The sequence below is a fragment of the Mesoplodon mirus genome (genome assembly GCF_964341445.2).
Source record: "Mesoplodon mirus genome assembly, chromosome: 3".
In the NCBI taxonomy this organism is placed as follows: domain Eukaryota; kingdom Metazoa; phylum Chordata; class Mammalia; order Artiodactyla; family Ziphiidae; genus Mesoplodon; species Mesoplodon mirus.
The window spans coordinates 179,893,638-179,902,630 of record NC_138978.1 but is presented as its reverse complement, the minus strand read 5'-3'; positions in this window follow the sequence as shown (position 1 = coordinate 179,902,630).

Below are 8,993 nucleotides of genomic sequence, written 5' to 3'. Positions count from 1 at the left end.
AATGTGACTGCTTTGACCCAAAAGTCAGAGGTTTGACTACAGAACTTACTTTATTTAGCAGCTATTAACATCCAAAGTCACTCAGTGAAGGTGTTTTACATACTATGAAACAAGGGATCTTTATTATTTGTATAGTTAGTCACCACCCCCTACACTGTAGACAACCAGCTCTTCTATATTCTAAAAATCCATTTTCTTTTTCATGTGGAAAAAGCCAAATATTAAAAATTTCACTACTTGCAGTGACTCTTTTTCCTCTTCAAAATTTCTCCCATTCATCCATGGAAGGGAACGGGTCGTAGTGGCTAGCGCTGTAGTTAGAGCCTGGTTGGTAAAAGACGCAGCATCTGTGATGTGGCTGTGACCCCCACAGTGTTGTTTTTCTCCCAGCCACAGCCGTCACCAACTCTGCATGATGAATCCCATTACCTCATGGGGCAAGAATTCAGCTTTATAAAATAGATTTCACATCTGATTCCCTGGAAGGCCATGCATGGAAGGGAGCCTTTGTTGTATCCAGAGGCCTGGGGATAGGAAGCAGAAAGGAGGGTTAGGGAAATGTGCACTAGACCACATCTTGAGCCCAGAAGCTGCAAACCCCTGCTTCCCTGAACGCTGGGGCCTCTGGCTCCATGGACAAAGGGAGAGGGTTCTGATTCTTGCCTTGGCCTTGGTGTGCCCTGCAGCCAGGACAGTGAGAGGACCTGGGTGGAGAAAGAGGCTCAAGGGAGTGCCCTGCCAGGCCCATTCTCCATCACGTGTCAGATACCTACCTGGCAAAGATCTGGCCCTGGTGACCTTTGTCCTGTCACATCCCTTTCACCTTGACCCACCCACACCTCCCAGGAAACCTGGGTCATTGCCTCCTTTGGATAGACATCAACCACCCTGATCTCCCTCCCCGGTGTGTCTCGGGAGGCAGCCCTCTGCCTTCTACTCCATTTCCACTCCTAGGGGTGAAATTTCAACCACAAATGTGTCACAGGAAAACATCTACTTTATCAGTAGAGATTCTGCAGCTGAAAACCCTACAGTATCCCAGCACGACCACTTGGATGTTGAACAGCGCATGGGGCTCTGCCAGCAGAGGCCCTCAGGGCCCATCTGCAGCATTCCGCCTTTTCTGGCACAAGTGGTGGGTCGCCTCCAGGTCACTGCTTGCCACGTTTGATGCTGAGCATTTTACCCAAGAGCTTAGGATCCTCCTCCTGAGCCAGAAACTCATTTTCTTATTGGCCTTTTCCACTGATGGATGTCTATAGCTTCAACTCTTCTGAATGTTTGGGCTGTGGCCGAAGTTCAGAGTGTCCTGGGACTTGCCTTGTGTCTTCACTAAAAGGGAGGAACTCCTTGTATATTTACCTCCAGCCCTGATATTCGGGGAGTGTCAGAAAACTCTCACTGCAAATGGAATTCTGTCTCTGCTTGTTGCTAGCTGTTGCTATAGGTGTTGCCTTTTTGACCCTCAGTTTCCTCATCTGTAAAATGGAAATATCACTTTACAGGGCTGCCTTGGTAACCAAAGGCAAGGTTACAGATGAAAGCACCTAGCACAGTCCAGACACACCACAGACATTCAGTAACTGTTTCTTGACTCAGAACCCTTTTTCCTGGTAATCAAAGACCACCCTCTGGAGTGTGCAATTGGACAGCCTCCACCTAGGACCCTGAAGCATATTGTAGAGATGTCAGCAGGCTCTCCAGTATCACCAATTTGTACACATTAGGCTGTGAGCAGGTTTATCAATTTCCCTGAGACTTTATGTTCCAATTTCTCTGCACTGTTCTTGTTTATTTTATGTAGTATTATATATTTAAGAGAAAAGCTGTTGGTGAAAATATTTATTAAATTTATTTTATTATGACCCAGATAAGGAACATCACAAATAGGAAAGAATTGTTTTATTCGAGCCTTCATGACTTTAGTCTCAAACATTAATAAGAACCTTTTTACATATTATGATTGAGCACCTTCTAATCTCACAGAAAGATATCCCCAAAGACAAGAGTTTTCCTTGATTACCTATTTGTCTAACATATGCATGTAAACACACATATGTTTTTATATCCGTGCTTACAGCTTTATTACTCAAGTGTCTGTGATCCTCTCATTGAAGAGAAAAGTTATGTGTTTCAAATGGTTTGAAAACCAAGGCACTTGCCTTTTGTGGGCTGCCTCGCCACACCGATGGGGAGAGAAGCAGCTTGGGAAGTTCAGCTCCTAGCTGACTCTGCTCCTGCCTCCCCCAGAAGAGTGATCCCTGCAGTCTGCAATCTGCAGCTCATGCTAGACTTGGGCTGTGGCATGTTAATCCTCCAGAGATCTGCACTTTCCACCCTGGAGACTTAGCATTTGACTGTTTGCTTCATGCTTAAATTCACAAATCAATAAGTGATGAGAATGGCCTGGACCAGTGAACCGATAGACACACAGGGAGTTGCTAACGAACATTATTAATTATTGCTCTGAACTTCACTGTGTGGGACCTATACACACAAAGAAGACTGGAATTTTTTGGTTATCTATAAAGAGGGCTTAGTTGTTATGTAAAATAAGTGACATGAACACGCTGAAACATAAGAGGACCAAATTGTTCCCAAACCACTGCCTGTTCTCAGATGGAAACCCAGCCAAAAAAAGGGACAACTTATCTTAAATCCACAATCAAAGAGACAGCATTTCTTTATTTTCTGAGCTCCACTTGGGAATTAGAGTCCAGGGTGGATGAACATATTTAGACTCTATCTGAACAAAATTGGAGAACATAGGCTACCAAAACTGAGTCTGGTGAACTGTATTTGGAAGAATTTGCTGTTTGGGGTCGTGTGTGTGGGCGTCTTGTGCTGTTAGTGTGGAGGTCAGTTTCCACTGAAGTCAGGACTTGCCCAGTATAGCTAACGGCATCAGCTTTCAGGCCTTGTCTGGGACACATTGTCCTGGGCACACAGTGCCCCTGTCTTTTTTTTTTTTTTTTGAGGTAGGCGGGCCTCTCACAGTTGTGGCCTCTCCCGTTGTGGAGCACAGGCTCTGGACACGCAGGCTCAGTGGCCATGGCTCACGGGTCCAGCCACTCTGCGGCATGAGGGATCCTCCCGGCCCGGGGCATGAACCCGTGTCCCCTGCATCGGCAGGCGGACTCTCAACCACTGCACCACCAGGGGAGCCCCTGCCCCTGTCTTTTTACAAGGGTGATTTTTTGAAAGTGCTCCATAAATTAATAATAATAATATCTGCTCTCATTAACCACTTCACTGTGTACCTGTCATGATTCTAAGCATTTTAGGGGCATCTCCTAATGTAAGCTTGTCAGCAGTCTTCTGTTGTAGATAACATTAGACCAGGTGTGTAGATTAGGAAACTGAGGCTTAGAGAAGGTCAGCAATTTGCCCAATTCCCCCTCGGCAGCCTGTTTCACTCAGCTCACTCAGCTCACTTTGCTCTCTGCCCACTTGGACACAGCCAAGGTGCTGGGAAGCCAGGGTGGAAAGGGCCTTGACTTTATCTCCCTGACTTCCCTGCCTTAATTTTTCATGAAAATCCATGCAGGAAATAAGGGGCTAGAGAATTAAGCCTTGACCTACAACCCCAAGCAGTGAGCAGTTAGGCTGAGCAGGGATCTTTGAACTTTTCTGGGTTCTAGGCAAGTAGAGGCTGAACTCTTATGGTTTAGTGTAATGGCTCTCAAAGAGCGGCCCTGGGACCAGCGGCGTCAGTGTCACCTGACAGCTTACTAGAAATGCAGATTCGTGGGCTCCACACCAGAGCTACAGAATGGGAAGCTGTTGGGAGTAGAGACCAGCAGCCTGTATTTTTAAAGCCCTCCAGGGATTATGAGGCTCACCAAGTCACAGAACTCTGGTTTAGTGAAATAACAAACAGACCCAGAAAGGGCTTGGAAATGAAGACAGTGAAATACAGGAGATCAAGATTTTGAAAGCTAGTCTTGTGAATTTCACATTTAGAATCACAATATCCTAATATGAAATTGCAAGAGAATTTGAAGGCTTTTTCATTTAGTTCACATTTGGGAACACTGAAGCCCAGAGAGGCAAAGCATGTTATTCCTAGTCACATAGCAAACGAGGTGGTGCCGGAGCCTTACACTAGAACCCAGGCCCCATGCTCCTAATTCTGAGTCATCTTCTACGATCCAACTTCCCTTCCAGTTTCCAAATATAACTTCCACAACTTCTCCCAAGTCTATGCTTAGAGATTGTCTAAGAGTCTATGTATGGAAAAAATCTTTCTCCTTACTCTGAGCATAAAGTAGAACTTTCTTATATTTCTATCCTGCGTCAATATTTATATACTCACAATTTTTGCAGCAATTAATTAAACATTTTATTCAAATTAGTATAATAACATTTACTTCCTCTTTTATCTCATGGCTGGGCTAGAATCGAAGTTGTTACTTTTAAAATTTTTTCTTATGCATTTGCATAGTTTATTTCTGAAAAACTAAGAACTATGTATGCTTCTTTATCTTTCTTGGAAGGTAATCATCTCAGATTACTCTAATCATGATGTGTTCAGTGACGCTGTTTGACTGTCTTTGCTGAGTTGTGGGAAGCCATTTTTCTAAAATTTTTTATCCTCATACCCAAATCCACATTTTCCCACTCTCATAGAGCAAACCAGATGGCCAGGCAAAAATTTAGTCAAAGTGATTGACTTGTGAAAATAACTAGGTAATTGGCATCCAAGTTGATGGGTCGTTGTCAGTATTTGAATATTTCCATCCAAATATTTGGAGTTTTTAAGTGGGTTATTTGCTGAGTAGCTCTTGTTGCACTTAATATCTTTATTTCTTCCCTTCCTGCAAAGTGTTTGAGAAACCAGCCTGTTCAGAGATAATCTTGGCCACATTTCATGCTAAAGATATTCTGGAACATACAGAGCTGGGAACCCTCCCACTCAGGTAGGAGATGTGGTCATGGCTCTCCAATAGAGTCACTCAAGCTTTATTTCACAAAGGCCATCAGCTTTTCTTTTCAACCTATTTTAAATTTTCTTAATTTTAAAAAAGCAATTAAGTGCTTGCTCTCTTACTTCTTAGAAAGGATCATGTTTAGTCTCAGAGAGTTAAAATAATTCTATGAATCCATGCTGTAAGAGCTTGCAGTCTAAAGCCAATATCAAGAATATGAACATCAACTGGAGCAGGGAGAAGAAATTGACATTAAAAACAAGAATGCATTGCATTGGGTTCCATATTAGAGAGTAGCCTGGCTCATATCAGAACAAATCACTCTTCCTTTGGAATAATAAACTGATTGAACACCTTTTGTATGAAAGGTTTAGTCTTTCTCCAGAGCAGGAGCTGGAAGAAGTAATGAAAGAGGAGGGAAGAAATTTAGCCTCCTTTCTTTCCTTCTCTGCTAGAGGAAAGTTGGAGCTTCAGTCATTCATGAACAGCTGAAGACATGAAGGAGAGATGGCGAGATAGAAGAAGGATTTGGGAGATGGTAGAGGGAAAAGAGATCTGATAGGAGCTGAGGTGCTGGCCAGTAAGGCACTCGCCCAGTCCTGTGTTACTGATCATCAGGCAGATGAGTCCAGTGTGGGGCACAGTGAGAGAGTAAAAGAGTGTAGCGCAGGAAGCCTTTTTACTAAAGCAAGGGTGGTCACTCATTCAATTCACATGAAGTCCTTAGGGCACATATGAAGAGAAGCAATTCCTAGAGCCAGCTCATTTGACACTATGATTAAAAACAGTCTGATTTAAAACCCCTAAAATGACATGCCAGTATAAAGCTAGTGATCCTAAAACTTGGTCTCATGGAGAACCCCTAGGGAACCTTTAAAAATACAAAATATTGAGTCCAACACAGACCTTTTTGGGTCAGAGCTGCTTACAAGGATATGTGTTTTAGAAGCCTCTCAGGGGATTCTGATACACATCTAATGGTCTGTGCCTAAGCAACTTGAAAAATGTATTAAAATTTGAAGTTATTGAGGCACTTTCTCAAAGATAGTGGCAAATTCTGACTTTTCTTCTCTTAGGTTGGCCACCCTGCTTCTGCATCCAGGCTTCTCAAACCATTTCCATTTACTGATTAATTCAGAAGGAGAAAAGTATTTGTGGGGCAAACCCCATGTCTATTCCAAATTGCTGCTGAAAAAAAGAAAGAAAACTATATTGCCATAATAGAAAGAAAAATGTCTTCATTTCAATAAAGGACAATCAATAATCAAGGTGAATTATTATCAATCTACATCGAAGTCAAGACTCCACTCCCAAGGAGACCCTGATACTGTGCTGAGAGCATTGTCCTGGGAGAACAAACCATGAATCAAATACATATCAATATCTCTTACGAAACATACACAGAATGTCAGGGCAAATGCTCCTTCCATGCCCAATGCCCAAAAAGGGCCCTCTCTTCCACATTAGCCTGAGTCTGACTCATATCCCACATATTGGGAGGCTTAAGAATTAGAGATTTGAGAATGAGTCAACAGGCTTCAGATGCCCACGTATTATTTTCATTGTGAGATGGGACACTCATCATTAGACTATCTTCCAAAAGAACTGTGTCAGTCAGTTGTTCATTTTGGTACCTATGATCTAAATCACAATAATTTTTAGACAGCATGTAAGCGGCTTATTAAAAAGTCAAACTCCAAAGTCATAATAGATTTAAGACTTCTGGGGTCAAACAGGTGCTCAGAAATCAATCTTTGTTTCATCTTTGTATCCTGTGTCTTCTTTAGTTCAATAAATGACCTAAAAAATTTAATCAACCAAGGTTATTTTTATTTGATGCACTGCAGCAATATGACACTGGAGAGAATGAAATTTTATTTTTTTCTTTCAAGAAGACAACAGATGCCAGAAAGAGCAGGTAAAAGGAAGAAACAACCTCACCAGGTCACTAGTTTATTGTTCAAATGAATTATTCATCATTGCCAATGAATGTTGATTAAACAGCCGCAGTTTGATTAGCACAATTTGAGGAACAAGTCTTTTATTTCTTAGCCTTCTGTGTCTGGGCCTGAGGTTTTAAACCATTTATGACCCTTTTCTGCCATAAACATGCTCTTGAAACACAGCTCTAATCACCTCTCTCTTGCTCAGAACTCCCCGCAGTCTCTCCCTTGTGGACCAAAATCATTGTCCTGTGTGCAATTCCTCCCATCCTTCTTTTCTAACTCGGCTCCACTTTTCTGCTTCATGCACTAGCTCTAGCTTCCTGTTCACAGTTGCTAGTATAAACACCAGCGTTTCTCCCTTGACCCTTTGATTATTCTATTTTCTAAGCCTAGAACACCTCATGCCCCAATCCTCATGACTTCACCCACCTCCAATGCTACTTTCTCCACTACATCTTCCTTTCCTCCCCACTCTTCCTACACAGATTGACAACTAAATATCTACACTATTCTTTATCTCTGCCTTATGCATGGCAAATCCCTTTTCCATTGCATGATTTTTATCTCATTTCACTTACTAGACAATGGTCTGCAGGAGACTGGCTGTGTTGGTTTCATCTTTGTATCCTGTGTCTTCTTTGCTTCATGGACCATAGTGCATGTTCAATACGCATTTATGGATAGAAAGAAGGGAGAAAGAGGAGGATGGAGAAAGGGAGGATGGAAGGGAAGGAAGAAAGGAAAACTAAAATGATGACATGAAGGAAGGGAGGAAGGGAAGGGGGAGGAAGGAATTCAGTTTACTCTAGGTTAATTGGCACTTAGGAAAGTTTTATGTGTCTAGAAATTCCTGTGTCTACGGTCTCCCTTACTATTTCCTCTTTATTCACCTATATCTGAGCTTTTTCCCCATCCCTCTTCTGAAATGTTCTTGCTAAGATCATCCACAAAATCCCCTCATTGCCAAATCTGGTGCTCTCTTCTTGTGCCACCTTACTTAACCACTTATGACCTTTAACACCTCCATCACTCCTTTCTTGGAAATCTTAGAAATTCACATTTGATTTCTGTGATAGCTTTGTTCTTGCTTTTCCTTATATCTTTTTGGATCTTATGTCTCTGACCCCTGCACTGGACTCATTTCCTCTGGCCATCCTTTAAATATTTGTGATTTCCAGTACTCTTTATCTTCCCTTTCATGCTACCCGTTCTCTGGTTAATCTTATCCATTCCTCTGGCTTCAAATTAGTTTCTATATGTTGATAAGTCCCAATCTGTATTTCTTGGTCTTCTCCTTTCCTGAACTCCATTTGTACCTATGTGGCTGACCACCTACTGGACATCTCCTCTTCAGCAACCAACTTAAATTCTACCCAAAACCAGAACATTCTGTGGTCTCCCCACAGGCTTATTCCTCTTCCTATATGTTTATGTCAATCAATAATACCCCACAAGTAACCAGCCCACAAGGCCAAACACAAAAGAGTCTTTCTTAAATTCCCTCTACTTAGCATATCCAATCAATCACTGAAGTCCCTTAATGTTTTTCCAAACCTCATACCACTGTCTTCCTTAATGCAGACCATCATTACTTTATGTCTACATAACAAGAAAGTTTCCTGAAACGTTTCCCTGTCTTTGGCCTTTCTTTCATTCAAGTCATCTTCTAAACTTCAGACAACTCAGCTACCTTCCTAAAATATAAATATGTTCATTTCACACCCTACTTACAATCTTTCAATAGCACACCATTGGCTATAATCCTATAATACATGAAACCAGAAAAGACTCCAAATTTCCAAAGCAATCTTGAGAAATTAAAAAACAAAGCTGGAGGTAACATGCTCCCCTGAATTTAGATTAAATTGCAAAGCTACAGTAATCAAAACAGCATGGTACTGACACAAAAACAGACACACACAATGGAATATTACTTAGCCACAAAAAAAGAATGAAATCTTATCATTTGCAACAATGTGGATGGATCTAAAGGGTATTATGCTTAGTGCAATGTGAGACAGAAACGTTAATATGCTATGTTATCACTTATATGTGGTACCTAATAAATAAAACAAGCAAATGAATATAACAAAACAGAAACAGAGTCATAGATACTGAG